Below are 21,160 nucleotides of genomic sequence, written 5' to 3' on the forward strand. Positions count from 1 at the left end.
AAGGAATCAAAAGACTAGGAGAGAATAATCAGGTGATATCTAAAAGCCAATTTGGCTCTTTTGACTGAACCTACTCAGGTATCTTCACAACTTCAGAAAGTCTGAAAACAACCTATTGATAGGTGGGTATTCCATATACTACTACTCAAAGGATGGATATTGTTAAATGTGAGCTCTTTTATTCACCTGAGTGTGACCTTTGTACACAGATAATGCTGTTCAGTGGTTTACTTTGGTTTAAAAATTAATATTCAATGGGGGAAAATGAGACAACTGTAATTGAATAACAATAAATTTTAATTAATATTCAATTCATCATAGTTACAACAAAAACTTCCTTACACTTTTAAATTCACCACACAAAACTTATAATCCTAACACATTTCAGCAAATGTTTTTAAATTAAATTTATTGGGATGACATTGATTAATACATTGTATAATTTTCAAGTATACAATTATATGATTGCATTGTGAGCTCACCACCCAAAGTCCAGTCTCCTCCCCTCACCACGTATTTGACCCCCTTTGTCCTTCGTATCCTTCCCCTGCCATCCTCTTCCCCCCTGGCAATCACCATACTGTTGTCTGTGTTTGTGAGTTTGTTTGTTTTATTTGTTCAGAAAACATTTTTTAAAGCATTAGATAAATATTTGGTCCCATTTACAGACTTAATCATCTTAAAATATTCTTAACTGCCTTTACAAATTAAATATATTGAATAAGTGTACCTCCTTTTAAGTATAATTTTTGACTCAATAAGCCCTTTCAAAGTGCTTAAGTAAATCATGTAAATATCATAAATTAAAGTTTTAACTTACAAAATCTCAAGTCTAAACCATATATTCAATTTCACATTTAAAATTTGAATCATAATTCTGACATTAACTTTAAAAAGCCAAATTATCTTAAATTACAAATGTTTAAAATACCAAATATGCACAGATTTTTTTATGTAAGAGTTTTAGTGCTGTAAGTGTGAGTTTTATAAACACTACTTAATTCTGGAGGCACTATTGAGGGGCAGTTAAAAATTGTTTATTCCCTAATAAGTAACTATGTCACCCCAAGCAAATTTGGAGGGTAACTCCTCAAGCCATCAAGACCCCTGATTGCTTCTAACATGTTCACAATTTTTTGTTGTGTGGCTTTTCTCCATTTTCTTCTATTTTAAGTATATTTTATTGATTATGCTATTACAGTTGTCACATTTTTTTCTCCCTTTGTCTCCTTCTGCCCTGCAATCCCCCTCCCCCCACTCACACTTAGTTTATGTCTATGGGTCTTACACATAAGTTCTTTGGCTTCTCCATTTTCCAGACTATTCTTAACCTCCCCCTGTCTATTTTGTACCTACCACTTATGCTTCTCATTCCCTGTATCTTTTACCCCATTTTCCCCCTATCCCCTCCCTACTGATAACCTCCACATGATCTCCATTTCTATGATTCTGTTCCTATTCTAGTTGTTTGCTTAGTTTGTTTTTTCAGGCTCAGTTGTTGATAATTGTGAGTCTGTTATAATTTCACTGTTCATAGTTTTGATCTTCTTTTTCTTAGATAAGTCCCTTTAACATTTCATATAATAAGGGCTTGGTGATGATGAGCTCTTTTAACTTGACCTTATTTGGGAAGCACTTTATCTGCCCTTCCATCCTAAATGATAGCTTTGCTGCATAGAGTAATCTTGGATGTAGGTCCTTGTCTTTCATGACTTGTAATACTTCTTTCCAGCACCTTCTTGCCTGTAAGGTTTCTGAGAAATCAGCTGATAGTCCTATAGGCTCTCCTTTGTAGGTAACTGTCTCCTTTTCTCTTGCTGCTTTTGAGATTCTCTCCTTCTCTTTAATCTTTAGTAATGTTATTATGATGTATGTTGATGTGTGCTTCCCTGGGTCCAACTTCTTTGGGATTCTCTGAGCTTCCTGGACTTCCTGGAAGTCTATTTCCTTTGCCAGATCGGGGAAGTTCTCCTTCATTATTTTTTCAAATAAGTTTTCAATTTCTCCTTGCTCTTCCTCTTTTCCTTCTGGCACCCTTATAATTCATATGTTGGAACATTTAAAGTTGTCCCAGAGGTTCCTAAGCCTCTCCTCATTTTTTTAAATTCTTGTTTCTTCATTCTGTTCTGGTTGAATGTTTATTTCTTCCTTCTGGTCCAAGCCATTGATTTGAGTCCCAGTTTCCTTCTCATCACTGATAGTTACCTGTATATTTTCATTTAGTTCACTTTGAATAGCCTTCACTTTTTCCTCTATTTTATGGCCATACTCAACTATTTCTGTGAGCATCCTAATGAACAGTGTTTTGAACTCTGCATCTGACAGGCTAGCTATCTCTTCATCACTTAGTTGCATTTTTTCTGGAACTTCGATCTGTTCTTTCATTTGGGCCATATTTTTTGTCTCAGCATGCCTGTTATGTAGTGAGGGGCAGAGCCTTAGGTATTTGCCAGGGTGGAACAACCCATGTCACTGTGTTGTGGCACTGTATGTGGGAGAGGGATCAGAGAGGGAACAATGCCTCTTGCTCAGCTCTCACCCTGCTTTTAGACATTTCCCCCACTACCCACAAGCAAATGGGCCCTTTTAGTGCTGATTCCTGGGTGGGTTGGTTTGTGTACATTCTAGGATCCCATAGGTCCCTCCAGTGGACTCTCCTGTGAGACTGGGAGTTTCTCCCACTACTGCAACCCCCACAGGTTCTTACAGCCACAGGTTTTTGAGGCTTTGTTTCTCTGTACTGGAACCCTGGGTTGCACAGTCTGTCTTACTCCCCAGTTGTTCCTCCTGGTTTATCTGCACACAAATGTGGGACTGTCCAGTCCACCAGCCACTGCCTTGCTGTGCATCCTCTCCACCCCAGCTGCCCATTTCTACCCCTCCTACCAGTCTAGATGAATGTTTTTTCTTTAACTCCTTGGTTGTAGGGCTTCCATATGGTTTAATGTTAGGAAGGCAGTTCTGGTTGTTTTTTATCTACAAACTGGTTATTTTCCTTCTTTTGGTCATGCATGGTGTTATTAAGCAAAAGAAGCCAATATAAAATAAGTTATGTACTATATGATTCAACTACATGACATTCTAGAAAAGGCAAAATTATGAAGAAAATAAAAATATTAGTGGTTGCTAGGGTCTCAGAAGAGGGAAGGATAAATAGGCAGAACACAAAGGATTTTTAGGGCAGTGAAACTATTTTGTATGATATGGTAATTATAAATACATGTCATTATATGTTTGTCAAAACCCAGAGAATGTTTATCAAGGGTAAACTCTAATGTAAACTATGAAGTTTGTGTAATAATCATGTGTTGATATATGTTCAAAATTGAAACAAATGTACCATTCCGGTGGGGATGTTGATAATGGGCTAGGCTGTGCATGTGTGAAGACGGTAGGAAATCTCTGTATTGTCTGTTTAACTTTGCTGTAAACCTAAAACTGCTCCAAAAAATATATATTCTATTCAGTTACATTTTAAAAGAAAGTCAGAAGAGGTAAGCTTCTTCACATCCCCAAGACATTCATCTGTTTGGCCCAGATGAAAAAGCAAATGAGTTGTAAATGATGACAGTAGACTACTTTAACTTAACAAGTGGTAGCCCCCATTTCAGATGCGTTGCTCTATGTGTACCTTTCTGGGACAGGTAAGCACAGTATTCATCTGGCCAGTGTATTCTTGTCAATCACATCAGGAAGGATGATCACAAGCAGTACACATCCATATGGAAAGAATAGTAGCACCTATTCATGGTCTTGTAGGGCTCTACATTAACCTTTCTCTTCTCTGTTACAAGGTAGTCCAGGTGAACTTTGATCATCTTGATATTCCACAGACTATCATATTAGTTCACTCTCTGAATGAAGTCATACTAATTGGGATGGTGAGCTGGAAGTGGCAAGTACTCTGGATGTCCTACTTAGTCACATGCATATCACAAGGTAGAATAGAAATCCTCTAAAGATTAAGGGGATCCCACATCCATAAAGGTGTTTTATGATAAATGAAACATTTTTTCAATGTTGTATTATGAATTTTTTCAAAATATAAAAAGGTTGCAATAATTTTACAGCAAACCCCTGAATATCAAACACGTAGATTCTAAAATTAACAACTCACTATATGTGTTTTATTGTATTTCATGAAGTGTTTAAGAGTTCGATAATCTGGGGTAAATCAGGATATCCCCTTTAAAAGAAAAGACAAGTTGCACCTTGCATCCCTTACCAACAACAAAAAAGAAAGAGTGCTCAGTGACCTATTTTGAATTTGAGACCAACATATACTGGTCTTACTAATACCAAATGCTGGCAAGGATATGGACAAACAGGAATTCTCTGATTTAATCATTGGGTAATTTAGGAGGCTGACAATTTCTAAAGCAGTCCAGAGCAAAAAGAAGTCTCAGCAGCAAATCCAGTCTGCACTGTGAGCTGCCCTACCCTCCAGACTATATAACCCAACAGATTCAATGGCACTAGGGATATCCATGGCAGGTACTTCGATCTCTGGAAAATGATAATACAAAAGCTACAGTAGAAAAACATTTCAGATTTTGAGGTGAAGCACTGTCTTTCATGGCAGACACTACATGCATTTTGCAAAGCAACCCCTGGCTGCCACTAAGCCCTAAGAAAGACTAAATACATGCCTGACAGAATGGCTATGTCAGCATTGCAGCCCATCATGACCTGGTATTTTCAGATCTGCCAAGGTTTAAGGTCATACCAGGGCAGCAGCAATATATCATACTGTGGAAATCACACAAAATCAGATTCAAGCAAAGTCAGAGGATACAAATAAGCTACCTGAACAGGACTTCTGACTCCCACACACTTACTACACCAATGTTTAACTGTCAATTCACAACTACCATTTTGTTGAGGGGATGGAGAGTATTCCTAAAGCCAGCTGACAGAGGAGAAATGTCTTGGTCTGGTCCACAGCTGGGCCAGCACAATGTATTGGTACAGAGTGAAAACAGACTGCTGCTGTGTGATAGTCCCACTGTGGGTAGCCCTAAATCTCAGTTATAAGGGATAATACTTCCCATGAATAAAGCTGAGAGCAGAACATTTGAGTTTTCACTTTTTATTCAGGAAGAATATACAGAGACTCCTGTATTAGCAAATGGCTTGGCTGGTGGGTGAGGGTCTGGAAGGAGCAAACTTGGAAGAATAAAGAGAAAAAATAGTCTAGGGAAGAAGCATATAATGGGCCCAGTGGAGTGGGTACAAAGTGGACACAGATCTCATCCTACTGCCAACCAAAAAGCATCTAAGTCAGCGGAGACAGTCAACAAGGATGACTCCTCCTGTGGATGTCAGCCACCTCCTCTGCCACCCCGATACTTGCATAGTGGGGCCAAGATTGGAGTCACCATGGTGGCAGAAATAGAAAGATATGTATGGGCCTGATGGTATGGCCTCCCACTCACCAAGGCTGATCTACCTGCTGCTACTGAACACCCAACCTGCCAAAGTGTTAACCTGATACAAACCCCTTGATAAAGCACCAACACTTGAGATTAGCCAGGCACTACATTGATTACACCAGACTCCTTCCACCATGGAGGAGGCAGTGATTCAAAATTACTGCAATTGACACTTACTCCCATATGGTTTGATTTCCCCGTCAGCCATGTCTCTGCCAGCACCACCATTCAAGAACATATAGAATACTCAACATACTGTCATGGGATTCCCACACAATATCACTTCAAATCAAGGAACTCATTTTACAGAGAAGTATATGCAACAATTCAATGCATGGACAAGGGATCCATTACTCATAGCACAAAGTATATCACCTGGAAGAGTCAGCCTACTAGAACAATGGAATTACTAAGGTCCCGACCAAGGTGCTAACTTGAGACAAAAACCTCTGTGTAGTTGGGACATTGTCCATCAAAATATAGTTATGAGAACTGAACAAACAGCTGTGCTGTTCTCCCAATAACTAAAATAAAGAGGTCTACACACCTAGGAATAGAAGTAGAATTTGTCCCTCTCACCCTCATTCACAGTGGTCTGCTTACAGAATATGTGCTTCCTGTCCCCACATTTAGGTTTTACAGAATTAGAGATCCTGCTACCCAGGGGAGTACTATTTCCACTAAAGCAAACAGTGAGAGTTCCGTCAAACTGGAAGCTGGCTGCTGCCTGTTAACTTTGGGTTCCTCATACCAGCAACCTAGCATCCAAAGAAAGGAGTTACTTTACTGGTAGGGGAGGAAAGGAATTGAATGTGATTATCTTGAGGAGTAGGATTTCCCTCTACACAATGAAGGCAGAGAGAATGTGTCTGGAATACAGGGGATTCGCTGGATGTCTCTGGGTACTTCTATTCAAGGTGATATTGGTAAATAGCCAATTGTAGCAATAACATCTCAACAAGGACAAGGAAATAAAGGGCTCATATCCCACAAGGATGAAGATATTGGCATACCACCAAACAAGCAATCTAGAGGAACTGAAGCGCTGGATGAGGTAAAAAAAACCTAGCAAGGGTATTGAAGTAGTTAGATGATGAATACCAGTTATGACCTCAGGCCCAGTGCAGCAGTGGGGATTGCAGCTTGTTACACTAATCCTTTGTATTAAGCTCCTTTTTGGAGTCAATGCAGCTGCCAGCACTTTGAAGATTCAGTGACAAATTGGTCTTAATATGTGTGCAAGCAGAAGGTGGACTGTATCAGGTGCTTCTGTACCCCACCTCTCTTCCTCCTGTGCTCACTTCTGATTCCATTTGCAACTGTGGCTGTGGCAAAGGATGACCACATCTTGCCTCGAGCATGTCTTTGGCTTATCACAGTGTTTTTCTGATATAAAGGAGTGGGATACCCACAGTTTACTGAGTATTGATGTTTGCACAGCACAAGTGCAGGGGAGTTAACATCCCACAACCTTCAACCAATAGGACATGGAAACCAATGGACAAGTGCTTCCACTTGTTGGATCCTGGGATCGCTTCCCAAATAAACTGTCTGAATGCAAGTTACATTCTCAGGCTCTGCTCTCTAGGGTAACCCAGACTAAGAAAGAAACCAGTGACAGTCAACATAGCTCTTGCATATAAGATATAAAATGGTACACAACAACTCTAAAAGCTTTCATTCTGCAAACATGTCAGCTTCAAGGGCAACAGGAAATAACAGTTTTGACTCATTTTGGCCAGTTCTTTCTCTTCTTATAAGTCAAAAGTTAGGACAAATATACTCCTTTGAAAATTATTCCTCAGCAGAAATTAAAGAGCAAGTATTACAGAAGAGAGAGTATATTTTTATTTGTTTCCCATTGTTCCTGCAAATTACCACAAACTTAGTAGCTTAGAAACAGTACAAATATATTATCTTATAGTTCTGTAGAAGTCCAACACATGTCTCACTAGGCTAAAATCAAAGCGTGATCAGGGCTGAATTCCTTCTAGAGGCTCTAAGAAAGAATTAGTCACCTTATTTTTCCCAGCTCATCAAGGCTTCCCACATTCCTTGGCTCATAGTTCCCTTTCTCCATCTTCAAAGCAAGCAATGGCATATCACGTCCTTTCTACCTCTTATCACTCTGACCTCTTCAGCCTCCCTCTGCCACTTTTAAAGAGCCTTGTGATTATATTGGATCCCCTCTGATAATGCAGGATAATCTTTCTATCATAAAGTCACTGGGTAAACAACCTTAATTCTATCTGCAAATTTCCCTTTGCAGTATAACATACTCATAGCTTCCAGGGATTAGAATGTGCACATCCTTGGGGGTAGGGTAGTGAGCAGTATTCTGCCTATCACAATATTAAAGAAAAAGTGAGTTCTTTACATTCTACCCTCCTATTTACTCTAGCCCAAACTTTCATTCAATTTAATACAACTTTAAGTTCTTGGTTATAATTATATTAATGTATAACATTTGATTACATCAAGCCAGTGAGTGCATTTTCATTTTATAGGTGAACAGAATGGAATATGAAAAGAAAAATGAATGACAAAAAAAATCAAGTAGAAGGGGGAGAAGAAGGGAAGGAGCAAAGGAAAAAAGGAAGGAAGAATGGAAAGGAGGAAGGAAGAAAGGAGCTATTTCAATTTTATTTTCACATATGGAAAGTATGCTTAGCTACTGGATCCTGAGGTAGTTGAATCGGTGTGATGATGATTAATTATATGTGTCAACTTGATGGGGCTAAGGGATGGCTAGATAGCTGGTAGGATATTATGTCTGAGTGTGCCTGTGAGGGTGTGTCTAGAAGAAATAAGCATTTGATTCAGTAAAGAGATTTGCCCTCACTGGTGTGGACAGATTTCTTCCAATCTAGTGGGGACCCAAATGGAACAATAAGATGAAGGAAAGGCAAATTCACTCTCTCCTCTTGAGCTGGGACATGGGAGCTCCTGATTCTCAGGCCTTTGCACTTTCACTGGAACTACATTTCCAGCTTTCCTGGTTCTACAGCTTACAGATGCCCTATTGTGGGATTTCTTAGCCTCCAAGACTGCGTAAACCAATTGTTATGAGAAATCTCTTAAATCTATCTCTACACATTGGAGTGGTTGTTTTGCTTAAAAAAACCCACATGGTTGGAGAAAACTGTCTGAGGAGGAAGCGCCCATTTGCTTGAAGTTAAAAATCTTGGTCCAACTCAAAGTTCTGATGAGAGATTCTGGTCATCACAGCTAGTCAAAAATCTCATCAATTATGAACTTTCACTATCACTATTTGTTTAAAATTATGATTTAAGATATTGGTACATTTAAGTTATTCCAACTCAAATTATCTTGAAACAGCTCATCTTCTTTTTGACCCTTAGTATATATATGCTACTGAAGAGTCAATGGCAGACCATAACATCCTCTGGAGAAACAAATGAGCATTAGCCAATAAAATTTATCTTATAGGTCTCCCCAATAGTTTACTCTTCATTGTTCTTGTGTGAATTGTTCATATTTTATAACCTCCCAAACCTGATCTGTAAGATTAAATGTGATAAAGTGTTTCAATCGACAGCATGTAATATTTTATTTTACTATTGATCTCAATCCATGTGATTAAGGTTAATTCTGCAAAACATATTTCTTTTGAACCAGTAAATCCAACAGAAGCGATAAAGAAATGGCAGGGACGCAACATCCTGAATATGCGCTGGCACTTCAAAACAAACGGATTGTTAAAAGGTTATTTGAGATTAGTTGAGCATGAGTAGGTATTTATTATTTTTGTCTTGGCCAGAAAATTGTTAGAAAAATAAGCTAATGGTAGAAGTATTTCCTCTTGAAAAGCATAATCATCTTTTCTTGAGAAGATTGGCTTTAAAATATCCTAGTGCTCTTACCTACTGTGTATTTTTGGTTATGTCAAATATCAGTTTATTTGGGAAGCCAGTAACATACATTGTAACATATTTAGTATGGGGAATTTAAGAGAAAACTGGTACCAGAAAGTTGTTTCAGGAAGGGAAGTCAGCACTTGGGTCCGTATTTAACTATGCCACTCCCTCCTAATCAGGTACTTCGAACTCCTTTTGTGACCAAATTTCTACTCCAGAGAGCATCTATTCCTAGAGAAGCTTTCCCTCTGCCTAACTCTCAAATTATTTATTTCTTTTCTGGATTGTCCTGGTCCCTATTGGCAGAAGTATCTACTGATGTTCAAACAATATTAAGTCAAGAGTTATGAGTTAAACTGATCATACCTGTAAATGGGGAAAAAGAAAGACTTCAGGTAAGAAAAAGTATTTAAATCCAGTAATTTGTGTTCTTTATGATTTGGGGGTGGAGAAGGTCACTGTTGGGAACTACATGTGTGTATTGCATAAGTGGTCTTGAGAGCCCACGTTGAGATGTCCATCCTTAAAAAGCACTCTATTATTGAGACATTCTAAAATAAACTATAAAAGCAAGCAGATCCTCTTCTTATTTACTCAAGGGTTTACTCTTAAAAAGTGGAAGGTAATTAAATCACAATTAATTTTCTTAGAAGAAATGAAGTTAAACACGTAATATATTCTAATATATAGAAAATAAAGTAAGTTGTCTTTTCCCCCCTTTTTCCTTAACATCAGTGGTAATTAAAAGATTTTGGAGAAAATAAAGTGACCATACTGTATAAGGAAATTAATCATAAATTACATTTACATTTTACATAAATCACTGACAATGTCCAGTTAATCTGCAGACATTAGTCTCTTTAGCTGTTTTATTTTTCATCATATCCATTTAAGAAACTCTGGTATTAAAGTCTTTGTAAGTATTTATTCACAAAATCTGAGTGAGTAACCTTTGAAGGAAAAATAATCAGGGCACTAAAATGAGGAAAATTTATTTTACCCAGGAATATGGCAACTAAGTAAATTTCTTATATCTGTACAGTGCTCTGCTCGTAGAACTTTTTGTTATCCACAATCTCATCTGACTCTCATGGACTCCGTGTGAACTGAGGATTGCCATGAAGGCACTTCATCCATACTTACAGAAGAAAAAGTGAACTCTAGATGTGTTAGTTACTCACAAAGGAAGTGGCACATTTGAGTATGAAATTCTGTTTTGTCCAATTCACTGGGTAACTGCTCTGAGAACTCATTATTCAAAAACATAATAGAAGCTGAAGACATAAGTACACCTAAAAGAAAGCTTAGATAAAATTTGTATTACAGTTTACCCTTGAACAATGTGGGGATTAGGGGCACCAACCCCTGAGAAGTCAATAATTTGAATATAACTTTTGGCTCCCCAAACTTAACTACACAAGTTGCCCCTTAGTATCTGAGGGTGGGGGATTGGTTCAGAACTCTCCACAGATAGCAAAACCCATGGATGCTCAAGTCCCCCTAAGCCTAAAATGGCTTAGGTCAATGTGTACAGCTAGCCTTCTGCTTCCACGGACTCCCAACCATGGATCAAACACACTACAAGTACATACTGAAAAAATCTGCATGTAAGTGAATCCATACAGTTCAAACCCATGTTGCTCAAGGGTCAACTGTATAAAAAAGCTTTCACTGGTTATAATGTGTTGATTTGCATGTAGCTATTTAGTTGCCCCTTTAAAATAAAAATAATTTCTTTTATGGAATACTTTTCATATTCCATAGCTTTGGTAAAACCACTGTATTTGCTATGTCATATATAGAATAAGTTTTAACAGAAGAGTTCCTTAAACATAAGTGACATATACACATTCTTTTGGTAATGAATAAGAAAATTATACTACTGTATATTCTTGGCTTACTTACTTGAATTAATCATAGCTTATTACTAACGTGAACATTAAGCACACCTTAATACCAATGCTGATGTCTATCATAACATCTGCATTGTATATAGGAGTTTGTCTGTATGTAAAGATTTAATGTAACCATCTTCATGTATTCCCAACTCTATTAGAATTAATAGATTAGGAGGTTGGTTGATTTCTATTTCCAAACATCTCCACATTAAAAAATATTCACACATTCTGATCGGTGCCCTTTTGTGGTTTTGAGAATTTTCAATTCAGAATAATATCGCTAAATCCCATCCAGTCAAAACACTGAAAAATGAACACTGCTCTCTGGGACTAATAATAATAAATTTTGTCTAGTGAGTGTCCATCACATACCAGGTGATACACCACTATACAATTTATTTCATTGAGTCCTCACCTCCACAAACTCTTTAAGTGGGTATTATTATCCTGTTTTACAAATGAGCAATATAAGGACTAAGCAGCTAATAAATGTGGAGCTGGCTGTTGACCAGGGTCGAGTAACTCAAAATTACTGAGCTACTAGTTTAAATGATAAAAGATATTATCATTTCAACCATTATCACAGAAGCTCTACTGAGTTTTATTTACCATGATATTAAAATGCCATTACAGTGACAACCTGGTAACACTGACTTTCTCTGCAAGTGTCTCTTACACAGATCGGAACTGTCTTCTCTTCTTAGGAGATAGCCTGTTCTGTCAATATTCTGCTTAAATGACAAAACACAAAAGAACTTTCAAACATTGTATTCAAAACTATATAACAGGAGGCAAGAAATATTTTGGCACACATATCTTATACACAATATTGGCAGTTAACAATAAACTGCATCTTGTTGTAGTGAATCAGAGATATTAAGCAGGATTATCAGTTGAAAAAAGACACAACTCTTCTTTCAAATCAAGGTAGACCAATCAAATGACTGCATAAAATTCCATAGCGACTTACTCTAAGCAAGATAAAACATGACTAGTACACAGAACCATCAAATAAAATTTTTAATTAAAATAAGCTCAGCACACATTTGTAGAAAACAAGGGCAGAATATACAGCTTAGCAGAATGAACAATAGAAGTCTTCCTATCCAAAGATTTTTTTTTTTCAGACTTAGAATGAAGAAACTAGTAATAGGTTTTTGACTCACAATGAACTGTGGACCTAATGCTGGCAGGTTGTCCCCCGGATAGGGTCACATAGGTGGAACAGGCCCGTCCACAGACAGCCACACTGACCCTGACTTTCCTCCTGGTGAACACAAGTAGCTTCTCTCCTGCACGTCGCTGAAGGCACGCTCTTTTTTTTTTTAAGATTTTATTTACTTTTTATTTTTAGAGAGGGAAGGGAGAGAGAAAGAGAGAGAGAGAGAGAAACATCAATGTGCAGTTGCTGGGGGCCGTGGCCTGCAACCCAGGCATGTGCCCTGACTGGGAATCGAACCTGCAATACTTTGGTTCGCAGCCCGCGCTCAATCCACTGAGCTACACCAGCCAGGGCTGAAGGCATGCCCTTAACAAGCCTTGCCTGGAGTCCTCCCCAGGTCGGAGGGCGCCAAGGCCTCCCACAGACCGCACTATGGGCTAGCTTCTGTTGGAGACTCGTGGTCAACACTAGACCCCAGAGCAGTCTGAGGGGAAAGACCAGTGAGATAGATGACCTAGGTTCAAATCCTCTTTCTGCCCCTTACTTCTGCATCTTTAGATAAATTACCCAACTCCTGGGAGTATGTGTTTGCTAATCTGCAAAACTGAGATTGAAAAATAAAACTATAAACAGCATTGTAAAGATTAGCTGATAAAGAACCTTGCGGATGCTCAATAATTTTTCCTCCCTCTCCCTTCCCTTCCTACCTATCTATGAATTTATTCAGGGCCCCTCCTATCTCCTGGGTGAAAAGATTGGTAAGCTTTAGAGAAAGCACTTCTCTGTCATTTAAGGCTTGCACTCTTCAACTTCCTCATTTGGCACCATGTCCATTTTTGCAGTTTCCCTTAAGAAGGGATTCTAAACGGAGAAGTGAGAAGCAGTGAACCTCCTGCTCAGTCTTTTTGTGGAGCCCTAAGGTCACGGTGAGCAGGCCTGGGGAGGCTTTTTTCACTAACGCCAAACTAAATGATGCATTAAATTGGGTGAGGGCTGCCTTCAGGTGAAGATGAAAAGAACCCTGGCTGCCCCAGGAGAGAACATTTCCTCCAGGATGTTTTCAGCTGCACTTCTCCATTCCACTTTAAATAGCGCAGGTGATAAGGACTTTGTGTGTGTAACCCCCTGAACCAGCCCAGCAGCCCTGTATCACTTGCCGCTACAGAGAAAGAGAGAAGGCAAGGTTGTGCAAGAAGAGATGCTTTAGCTTTCCTTTCAATTTTTTTTTTCTTTCTCACTCCCCCTTTGGAAGGAAAGAAAATACAAGCACAAAGAAAGTAACACTTATTTTACCAAAACTTCAAAAGACACCAAATCCAGGTCTCCAGGTAAGTTTCTGGAGCATTCCAGTAACCTTTGATTATAGTTCCAATTAGGATAAGTTTTGCTAAAATGAGTTAGGTATTTCTCTGTGTCTGCCATGGCCATATAATAAGAGACAATCAGTCATTTACTGTACATGTCAGTAAGGACCCAGGGAAGACTTTTAGAAGATGAGGGTCTCGGTCTCTCCAAAGGGTCAAAGGGCAGGTTATTTCACAATAAAGGGCAGTGGATGTGGACCTCAAGGCTATGGGAGAAAGCCTGCTATCTGATCAGAGTACATATTGCTCTAAGGTTTGGCTGCCAATCACAGCACAATAAGTAGACCATTATATTTTACTGTCTGCTGCTTGCATAGAGCAAATGAGAGCAGTTTATATACTTTTGATCACTTTCTTTGTACTTTAGGCTGTTAAAAAATGAATATGGCATATATCTAGTTTGGTCATCAGAGCTTCAAATACAAAGAAAATTGAAAAAATACTTTTGTAAAATAATTTTGAAAACTTCCCTGACTATATAAAGAGATAAAGCAGTTTTTTGAACCATGCAAATATAGCATCCAGCAATTAGCAATACAAATATGAATACTGCCTACATTTATGCTTACATATTTCTACAAATAAATGGCAGACCAAGGTTTAAATGCAGGTCTGTCTGAATTCCTACCTATACAGCTATTGTGAAAGTTAAATGTAACAAATTCTAAAAACTAACGTAGAGAAATGCCTGGCATGAAATAAGCACTCAGGAAGGGGTATGTCACCCCCAAAACACACACGTACTTCATTTTTATGTTTATCCACAGCGTCCTCATCACTGCACATTCCACAGCCAGTGAGTAACACAGAAGCCCAACAACTACAAGTCAAACACCTGCACGCAGACAGAGAGGAGGCTACAGAGAAAGGAAGAAATCATTTTTAAGGTGAAAGAACAAGGCTCTGTGAGGGCCTAGGTGAGGATGAAAACAAAGTGCTTAGAAAAAGACACCAGGTAAGGGACATTGTGTGGCTTGGGGGCCAGTCAGGAAATTACAGGATGCAGCATGCAGCTGAGCTTTGCCACACGCCAGAGCTGCATAAGAGCCTATTTCTGAGTTCCTTGTTCTGCAGATGGAGGTTGCAGGTGAAAAGATGATACATCAAAACCGTGAGTGGGTAACTGACGGGAGTGGAAACAAGGTCTCCTCTTTGTTTGCCCTGGGATGTAGCCATATTTCCCTTATGACCATGTGCCCCGTCTGCAGATTATATATTTTTCCTATTTTCCCTCAGAAATGACTCACAAATGCTATATTATTTTACCCTACACAAATTGCTTTCCATAAACCCAGAAGAAAATAAAGTGCTTAGAACTATCATTATAAATACAACACATCTGCTTTTAATAACTGAAGAAGTATAATAAAACTTTGGGAGAATATCCAGAATTTTATCCTGAAGAAAAATTGTATCCATCTGGTCCCAAGTGAGCCAGTTTTTGCATCAAGTGATATTTGTTGGTTGGGTGATTGGAGAGTGGGAGTGAGGAAAAGGGGGAAGTTGTTAGATCCAACACTTATCGTTAAGTGGAGTTAGTTTCTAAAAATGTAGCATCCAGAAACTGGTGAGTAATCCTTCTTCCTAGTGAAATATTATGTCACCAGATCTGCTGATCCAATGCACAATAAAATTAATCCTCCTTTCTGCAATGCTGGTGATATGGCAATCACAGATGTGCTGAAACAGAAGTGTTCATGGAGGCAGAGTTCACAAGTCACAGACTCAGCCAGTAGTTGAGTTTCCGGTTCACACTTAACTCCAAGACCACAAGATCTGAAGAAAGGAGGAGGCGGCTAAGAATTCACTAAACAGCCTTCCAATTCTTTCTATTTCCTCTCTTTCCCCAAAATTGTAATTGCAGATGATTTTAAATTTCCCCCCAATCTGGCAACATAGTGCTTATGAAGACAGTACAGGATGGGAGAGAGGGAGGTGGTGGAGAAACAGGTAAGGAAAAGAACTGACAGCTGTGGCCATATGCACATTAGGTTCTCGAAATGATTCTTAATGATTAATGATCCCCACTGATTTCTAAAAAGGGGGCAGCAGGTGAGAGGAATTTAGGCTCAGTATAGTTTAATAACTCAGTCCCATCCACGGCAAGGTTTACTCATAGGTAACTCACAGGTCCAGTCCATTATAGCTATTTGTGACTACTCCATCATGTCAAAGGTTGTCTTTTTTTTTTTTTTTTTTTTTTTTTTTTCAGAAATAGGTCACATGTCCATGGTATCGACATTCAGCCCCTCAAATATCAGGAAAGTGATTCTGAATGGTTGAGCATGGGTCACATGCACTTTGTGGCTAGGAAGAGGCAGGATCCCTTGGCTGACAGTCAAACAAGGCCACATGCCAGGGGAAAGAGAGTTGATGGTACCAAAAAGCACAAATGATAGATATCTACTGGAATGGGACTTCAGAAACCTGCAATTACCTTGTCCATTATTTAAACTTTTATTGTCTGTCCCTCTCCAAGTAGAGTGTAAACTCCATGAAGGCAGGAAAATAGCCTGTTTTGTTCCTGTCTGTAAACCAGACAGGTAGCACAGAGCCTAATATGCAGCAGGGGCTCAATAAATGCTTGTTACATGAATGGATCAGGCAAGATCCACGTGTTGTCTGAAGCCTCATTATGAAACACTAATGAATAGAGCTTGGTGCTTACTTAAAACCTAATGATTCATGGAAAGGAAGAAGTAAAACTATAATTATTTGTAGATGGCATGGTACTATATATAGAGAACCCTAAGGATTCCACCAAAAAAGCTATTAAAACTAACAAATGAATTTAGTAAAGTAGCAGACTACAAAATTAATATTAAAAAATCAGTTGCATTTTTATATACCAATAATTAAAAAAACTAAGGAAACAATATCATTTATAATTGCATGAAAAAGAATAAATACCTAGGAATAAATTTAACCAAGGAGGTAAAAGACCTGTGCTCAGAAAACCATAAAACATAAACCATAAAACCTTCAAAAGAAGATACAAATAAATGGAAGCATAAACTATGCTCATGAATAAGAACTAACATCATGCCCTGGCTGGCATAGCTCAGTGGATTGAGCTCGGGCAGTGAACCAGGCATCGCAGATTCACTTCCCAGTAAGGACCTGCCTAGGTTGCAGGCCATGGCCCCCAGCAACCGCACACTGATGTCTCTCTCTCTCTCTTTCTCTCTCTCTCTCTCCCTCTCCTTCCCTTCCCACTCTAAAAATAAATAAATAAATCTTAAAAAAAGAACTAACATCATTAAAATGTCCATACCACCCAAAGCAATCTATAGATTCAATGCAATCCCTATTAAAATACCAATACACTTTTCACAGAGCTAGAACAAATAATCCTAAAATTTATATGAAACCACAAAAAGCCCCAAACAGCCAAAGCAACCTTGAGAAAGAAGAAGAAAGTTGGAGGCATCACACTACCTGATACCAAACTACACTACAAGACTATAATAATCAAAACACCATGGTACTGGCATAAAAACAGACACATAGATCAATGGAATAGAACAGAAAGCCCAGAAGTAAGCCCATGCCTATATGATCAATTAATATATGACAAAGGAGGCAAGCATATACAATGTGATAAAGACAATCTCTGCAATAAATGCTGTTTGGAAAATTGGACAGATAACATGCAAAAGAATGAAATTAGATAACTTTCTTACACTCTATGCAAGAATAAAACCAAAGTGCATTAAAGATTTAAATGTAGGACTCAAAACCAAAAAGTTCCTAGAAGAAAACATAAGTGGTAAACTCTTTGACATCACTCTTAGTAATATTTTTTGGATATGTCTTCTTGGGCAAGGAAAACAAAAGAAAAATAATAAACAAATGGGACTATATCAAATAAAAAGTTTTTGCAGCCCTGACTGGTGTGGTCCAGTTTGCTGGGCACCGTCCTGCAGGGCAAAAGGTCACCAATTTGGTTCCCAGTCCAGGCACATGCCTGGGTTGTGGGCCAGTCCCCTGTTGGGGCACATGCAAGAGGGGACCGATCCATATTTCTCTCATGCATCAATGCTTCTCTCTCTCTCTTTCTCCCTCCTTTCCTCTCTCTTTAAAAATAAATAAATCATGTTTAAAAAGAAAGATTTGCACAGCAAAGGAAACCATCAAAAAAACTGAAAGATAACCTACTGATGAGAGACCATATATGCTAACGATATATCTGATAAGGGGTTACTATCCAAAATATATAAGCGACTTATACAACTTAACACCAAAAAGAAAACCCCAGTTAAAGCTGGGAGGAGGACATGAACAGACATTTCTCCAAAGACATTATAGATGGCCAATAAACATGAAAATATGCTTAATATCACTAATCATCAGGGAAATGCAAATTAAAACCACACTGAATTATCACCTCACGCCTGTCAGAATGGGTATCAATAAATCAACAAACGAGTCTTGGTGAGGATGTGGAGAAAATGGAATCCTCATGCACTGTTTGTGGAATTGTAAACTGGTACAGTCCTTATGGAAAACAGTATGGGAAGTCCTCAAAAAATTAAAAAGAGCATTACCTTGTGACTCAGAAATTCTACTTCTTGGTATTTATCTACCAAGATAAACCCAAGAAACCCAAACCACTAATTTGAAAAAAGATGTGCATCCCTATGTTTCTCACAGCATTATTTGCAATAGCCAAGCTATGGAAGCAACCTAAGTGTCCATCAGTAGAGGAGTGGATAAAGAAGTGGTACATATACACAACGGAATATTATTCAGCCATAGAAAATGATAGAATTTTGCCATTTAGGATAGCATGAATGAACCTAGAGGGAATTATGTTAAGTGAATAATTCAGACAGAGAAAAACAAATGTCATATGATTTTACTTATATGTGGAATCTAAAAAATGAAATAAACAAACAAACAATATAGAAATGAACACATAGATACAGAGAAAGAAACTTATGGTTGCCAGATGGAGGTATTGGGAGGATGGCTGGAAAAGGTGACGGGACTAAGTACAAATTACCAGTTACAAGAACAGTCACAGGATGTAAAGTACAGCATAACGAATATATTCAACAAAATTATAAAAACTGCATGGGGTCAGATGGGTACTAAACTTTTCAGGAGATCATTTTGTAAATTATATAGATGTCTAATCACTATGTTGTATACCTCAAACTAATACTGTTTGTCAACTGTACTGAAAAAAAATTAAACCCAGTGATTCATACAGCCCCCATTAAAAATGATTTTTCTATCAGTCGAGTCTCAAAATTGAACATGAACCCTAGCAGGCCCAACAATAACCAGGAGAAATCTTCCTAGCTGTGACCTCAGCTCCTTCATAAAAACAACACTCACTAATTCTTCACACTGAGACGGCCAGTCGCCCTGTCAGTTGAGCTGTGGCAGTTCCCACTAAACATCCTTATAATTTTAATTAAACACCCTTTATTTTTAAATAACTCAAGGATCTTAATCATCAAATACAATGTTGTAACTCCATTTCATATATCTATGCTTTAGCTTGTGTCTCAATGCCATAAAAGTACATCTCTTTTAATTGGGAGGTTGACACATTTTTTAAATAAAAATCAGGGATCAGAGATTTCCACCACCTCCTCTTTACCAATGCCCTAACCTCTTGAAAATGTCATTTTTGTGTTTCTTCTCATTGTCCTTCTCTGAAGCCCTCGGCGTTCAGACAAAATGTCTATCTCATTTCTCATTATATCCCCAACACCTAGTATGGTCCATGCCCAGCACATAGTTTAGCCTTAAATAAAAAGCTATTACACTTAGTGAATAAATACATCATTGTGCTTTTTCTGTAAATCAGTTTCAATTAACTATGACTAATTATTGAGTGCTAAGCCTACGCCAAGCAGGGCACTATTGGGAACCCAGAGGAGATGTGATCTTAACATTCTTGTCAACCATATAGGTATTTTTTCCCCCTCAAAGACTCTCTCTCATTAAGATCTACAGAAAACAACAGTAAGGAAGAATAGGTTTTCTAATGAAATAATTTAACTTGTTTAGCAGCCTTCACCCCCACCCAATGCCACTGATAGGTGGCCTATTTGGGGCAGGACCACATGAGGATTTTCGTGAACCTAGGCATTTAGCCATCACAGTGCCCTTCCTCCACGAGAATAATTAGAAGTTTTACTTTGTGACTGTACTGGTGTAAAGATGAAATAAACCAGGCTGGGGTCATTATTATATATTCATTATTATTATGTTCATTTTCTTCTTATTTTAAACAGAATCAACATGAGAGTGTTTACACGAGCCACTAAATGCACCATAGGCCCCATTGGCACCGTGCCTAGTGGGTAAGTGGGACCTGCTCTGGGGACCACATGTAGGGACCATGTCCCCACCAGAGAGAGTTCTCCTCCTCCTTCCTTTCCTGAAGGAATGCAGTTTCAAGGCAAGGAGCTGGTCCAAACTTTCTAGCTGGAATCCTAACTCAGGACGCCTCTCCTTTTCTTGTCTAATATAAGAATAAACTGAGGCCTAAGGGGGAAAATTTTATCTGCATCAACCTTCTGCAGGGTTTTAATCACGCTGACTCTTACCTTTTCCGTTGCTAAGCTGTGGGAAAATTATGCCTCCCCAACAGTACAGAGCCCTCCTCTTGTTTATGTAAAGACCCCAATTAAGCTAGAAATAGAATTTAGCACTGCAAACATTGTTTAAAAAATGTTAAGACATCCAGTCCAGTGCTCCTGTTCATTATTCACTGCTGAAACCTAATATTAGTAACAGCATGTACCGAGGACCTGGACCATGAATTAATAATGAAGCACTTGTACTGGAAAATATGTGAGCACCTAGTTACTTTCTTTGGCAGGCACCTGTGGGGACGGGAGTTCGCTCCGTCTTACACAGCACTTTCAGTGATAGTTTTGCGGGATGAAAGTAGTTAGTTATCAGTTATTTTGGAGGGATTACCTGCCGGGGAAAAGATAACCAAGCATTTATGGACCACCCATTCTCCTTCCTTCTCACTGTCGAACCATTTCTTCTGTGAAACTTTCTCTTTCCTCAAGTACTAAGTCCCATCAATGTTTTAACATGTGTAATTTCAACCATTTCTTCATCTAGTGTACTCCACCATGACATTAAAAATGCCATAAGGACAAAGAAAGAATTGTACAGAGAAGCAATGTGGGACAGTGGCTGAGGACAGAGGTCACAGGCTAAATCAGACAGGGGCTAGAATTCTATCATTAGGGACCAACATATAACAATTGCATGACTTTGAGCAAATCATTTAACTTTTCTGGTCCTTGGTTTTTCCTCGTTAAAGGGGAGATAATAATAACAACTGCCCTTTGTGGATGAATGGAAGGAGTTAGGATGAACACGGGGAAGCACTGAGCGTAGTGCGCTCTACAGCGGCATCCCATGAGTACTGGCTGTTAACATCCTCGTC

General features: G+C 38.6%; 1 long non-coding RNA gene across 1 annotated transcript in view; it reads right to left on the reverse strand.

The window, feature by feature from the left end:
* The window catches only part of LOC118498818, a 40,950-nt gene that overhangs the window by 11,481 nt on the left and 8,309 nt on the right, over positions 1–21,160 (reverse strand). The gene's annotated exons all lie outside the window — the stretch shown is intronic.

Source organism: Phyllostomus discolor, chromosome 2 (genome assembly GCF_004126475.2).
Source record: "Phyllostomus discolor isolate MPI-MPIP mPhyDis1 chromosome 2, mPhyDis1.pri.v3, whole genome shotgun sequence".
NCBI classification, from domain to species: Eukaryota; Metazoa; Chordata; class Mammalia; order Chiroptera; family Phyllostomidae; genus Phyllostomus; species Phyllostomus discolor.